The sequence below is a fragment of the Dendropsophus ebraccatus genome, chromosome 9 (genome assembly GCF_027789765.1).
Source record: "Dendropsophus ebraccatus isolate aDenEbr1 chromosome 9, aDenEbr1.pat, whole genome shotgun sequence".
Lineage (NCBI taxonomy): Eukaryota > Metazoa > Chordata > Amphibia > Anura > Hylidae > Dendropsophus > Dendropsophus ebraccatus.
The window spans coordinates 115734628-115738873 of NC_091462.1; positions in this window are offsets into that span (position 1 = coordinate 115734628).

Here is a 4246-nt window from a genome sequence, read left to right on the forward strand (position 1 = left end):
AAAATTACACTAAACATTGGTCTAGCCTTGATCATTTTCCATTTCCACAAGGGGTTAAAAAAGAAAATAAACACAAAACGTGTAGGGTAATTTCCCCTGAGTACGAAAATACCCCACATGTGGACATAATGGGCCATATGGGCACAGGGCAAGCCACCAAAGGGACATAGTGCCATTTAGAGGCTGGAATGGAGGATGGAGGCCATGTCGCAATTACAAAGCTCCTGTGCTGCCAGGACAGTAGAAACCCCCCACAAGTGACCCCATTTTGAGCATATGGACCCCACTGGTGACGGGCACATATGTAGAATATGTGGTGTGAAAATAAAAAATACAATTTTTTTCATTTTCACGTTTCAAATGTGGCCGTCACCAGGGGGCCATATCCCCACTGCCCCACTTGTTAGATTCCTTATGGGGTGTAGTTTCCAGAATGGGGTCACATGTGGGGGGTTTCTACTGTCCTGGCCGCACAGAGGCTTTGTAATTGCATCATGGCCTCCTCTAATGGGAATGGCGGCCATACCTACTTAGCTGGGAAAAGGGACAATTCTAATTTATTTGGGGGTATTAGGCCAATTATTAGTTTATAAGGTTGGAAATGACAGGTGTCCATCAAACTCAACCTGTGTTGATCCAGAGGAAGGCAAAAACCCTCGTGAGGCAGACGACAGTAGCCTCATCACAGGGGAAAAATTCCTTCCCGACTCCATAATGGCGATCAGAATAATCCCTGGATCAACGTGACCCCTGAAATAGGAATAAGGGACAGAATTTAGATAATGTAGAACCCCAATGACGTGTGGTACGCCTTGAAGCGATCCAGTATGCAGAGGCCGGGGTGATCAGGACAGGTGTCACACTGGAAAATGGTGTCCTTCCTGATCCCCCTGTTACGCCACACTCTGCACTTCTTCTGGGGTCTCCCTTTCTCCAGTGTGCGGGACGTCACCTGGAAAATGTTGTCCTGGTGCGATACGGGGTCCCTCATATCCAGAAGCGCTGGGTCCGCTCCATGGCTGCTAAATATTAGGGCTCTATTACTACTTCTGATATGTACAGTAGCTCGGGCAGCGAGGGACCGGAAGAGGGTCCGGAAGAGGGGGTGCTGGTATAAAAGTTATCCCCGTACAGGTGGTGGTAACCTTTATCCAGCAGTGGGAAGATCAGTTCCCGGACGATCTTCCCACTAACTCCGAGGATAGGGGGGGAGGGGGCATCTGGGGGCTGGATTCGGCTGTCCCTTCCTTCATACACTTTTAAGGGTACATGCACACTTCGGAATGGCGAAGGATAACCCTTTGTGCATTCCGCAGCTGGCACCCGCCGGCTGACTGATGCGGGTGCGCGTCTCCGTCCGCCTCATAGACTCCATTCTATGCATGGGCGGATTCCGCTCTCCATCCAATGCGTTCATTCTTTGGATGGCCGGTCACGACTATCGGGATGTGGCACCGGGGCCACCATTACTTTTAACAGTAATGGCGGTTGATACTGTCGGACAGCGCCGGCTGCCATTATTTTCCGGGTCATCAGATCACCGATGGCCCGGAAAGGTGCCGATCGCCGCTATTGGCTGATCTGAACTGATCAGCCAATAGCAGCGATCGTCATGCCGACAGGGAGAGATGGCCTGCATTGTATTTCAGCAGACCATCTCTCCCGATCGCATGCGGCCGGTCCGCGGCGCCCTCTTAAAGGACCCGCCTACCGGTATGTCATGGGTCCTTAAGTGACAGTGATCCATGACGTACTGGTACGTCATGGGTCCTTAAGAGGTTAAGTGCGACCTGAGTCCCTTTAAGTGCAAAATGGGTCCCTTTAAGAATGAAATTGGTCCCTTTAAGAGCGACCTGGGTCCCTTTAAGAGTGAAATTTGTCCTTTTAAGAGCGATCTGGATCCCTTTTAAGAGTGACCTGGGTCCCTTTAAGAGCAAAATGGGTGTCTTGAAGAGCGACCTGGGTCCCTTTAAGAACGACCTTGGTCCCTTTAAGAGCGACCTGGGTTTCTTTAACAGCGACCTGGGTCCCAGGTCGCTCGTAAAGTGGACCCATGTCGCTCTTAAAGGGACGGGAGCCAATTTGCTTTTAAAGGGATGGGACCCAAGTCGCTCTTAAAGGGACGGCACCCAGGAATAAAGTTTCTCTTAAAAGGAAGTCACTGGTAAAGGAGCGCTCTGGAAGTTACTGGTAAAGGGGCGCTCTGGGAGTCACTGGTAAAGGGGTGCTCTGGAAGTCACTGGTAAAGTGGCGCTCTGGAAGTCACTGGTAAAGCGGCGCTCTGGAAGTTACTGGTAAAGGGGTGCTCTGGAAGTCACTGGTAAAGGGGCGCTCTGGAAGTCACTGGTAAAGGGGCGCTCTGGAAGTCACTGGTAAAGGGGCGCTCTGGAAGTTACTGGTAAAGGGGCGCTCTGGAAGTCACTGGTAAAGGGGCGCTCTGGAGGTCACTGGTAAAGTGGCGCTCTGGAAGTCACTGGTAAAGGGGCGCTCTGGAAGTTACTGGTAAAGGGGCGCTCTGGAAGTCACTGGTAAAGGGGTGCTCTGGGAGTCACTGGTAAAGGGGCGCTCTGGAAGTCACTGGTAAAGGGGTGCTCTGGGAGTCACTGGTAAAGGGGCGCTCTGGGAGTCACTGGTAAAGGGGTGCTCTGGGAGTCACTGGTAAAGGGGCGCTCTGGGAGTCACTGGTAAAGGGGCGCTCTGGAAGTCACTGGTAAAGGGGCGCTCTGGAAGTCACTGGTAAAGGGGCGCTCTGGAAGTCACTGGTAAAGGGGCGCTCTGGAAGTCACTGGTAAAGGGGCGCTCTGAAAGTCACTGGTAAAGGGGCGCTCTGGAAGTCACTGGTAAAGCGGCGCTCTGGGAGTCACTGGTAAAGGGGCGCTCTGGAAGTTACTGGTAAAGGGGCGCTCTGGAAGTCACTGGTAAAGGGGCGCTCTGGAAGTCACTGGTAAAGGGGCGCTCTGGAGGTCACTGGTAAAGGGGCGCTCTGGGAGTCACTGGTAAAGGGGCGCTCTGGGAGTCACTGGTAATGGGGCGCTCTGGGAGTCACTGGTAAAGGGGCGCTCTGGGAGTCACTGGTAAAGGGGTGCTCTGGAGGTCACTGGTAAAGTGGCGCTCTGGAAGTCACTGGTAAAGGGGCGCTCTGGAAGTTACTGGTAAAGGGGCGCTCTGGAAGTCACTGGTAAAGGGGTGCTCTGGAAGTTACTGGTAAAGGGGCGCTCTGGAAGTCACTGGTAAAGGGGTGCTCTGGAAGTCACTGGTAAAGGGGCGCTCTGGAAGTTACTGGTAAAGGGGCGCTCTGGAAGTCACTGGTAAAGGGGTGCTCTGGAAGTCACTGGTAAAGGGGCGCTCTGGAAGTCACTGGTAAAGGGGTGCTCTGGGAGTCACTGGTAAAGGGGCGCTCTGGGAGTCACTGGTAAAGGGGTGCTCTGGGAGTCACTGGTAAAGGGGCGCTCTGGGAGTCACTGGTAAAGGGGCGCTCTGGAAGTCACTGGTAAAGGGGCGCTCTGGAAGTCACTGGTAAAGGGGCGCTCTGGAAGTCACTGGTAAAGGGGCGCTCTGGAAGTCACTGGTAAAGGGGCGCTCTGAAAGTCACTGGTAAAGGGGCGCTCTGGAAGTCACTGGTAAAGCGGCGCTCTGGGAGTCACTGGTAAAGGGGCGCTCTGGAAGTTACTGGTAAAGGGGCGCTCTGGAAGTCACTGGTAAAGGGGCGCTCTGGAAATCACTGGTAAAGGGGCGCTCTGGAGGTCACTGGTAAAGGGGCGCTCTGGGAGTCACTGGTAAAGGGGCGCTCTGGGAGTCACTGGTAATGGGGCGCTCTGGGAGTCACTGGTAAAGGGGCGCTCTGGGAGTCACTGGTAAAGGGGTGCTTTTTTCAAGCACTATGTATTTTCCTAGAAATGCAAATCTAGTTTTGGAATTTATTATGTGTGTGGCGGGGGGGGGGGGGGGGGTATTTATATTATAGTAATCTATTACAGTACAGAGATAAGTGGTTACCTGGTTGTTCTCATACACGTTATATATAGTATATACCTAGCAATCCAGACTTATGGTGCGTTCACACCTACAGGATCTGCAGCAGATTTCATTTAAATAACTGAACACAGCATCAAATCTGCTGCAGATCCTGTAGGTGTGAACGCACCCTTAACTGTGGATATTATGTAACATTCAGGATTCCAGGAATGACATAAATGTCAGTTTCACTTTCTCAGCTTTGACATCACTGACCCGCCCTGGGTTCGGC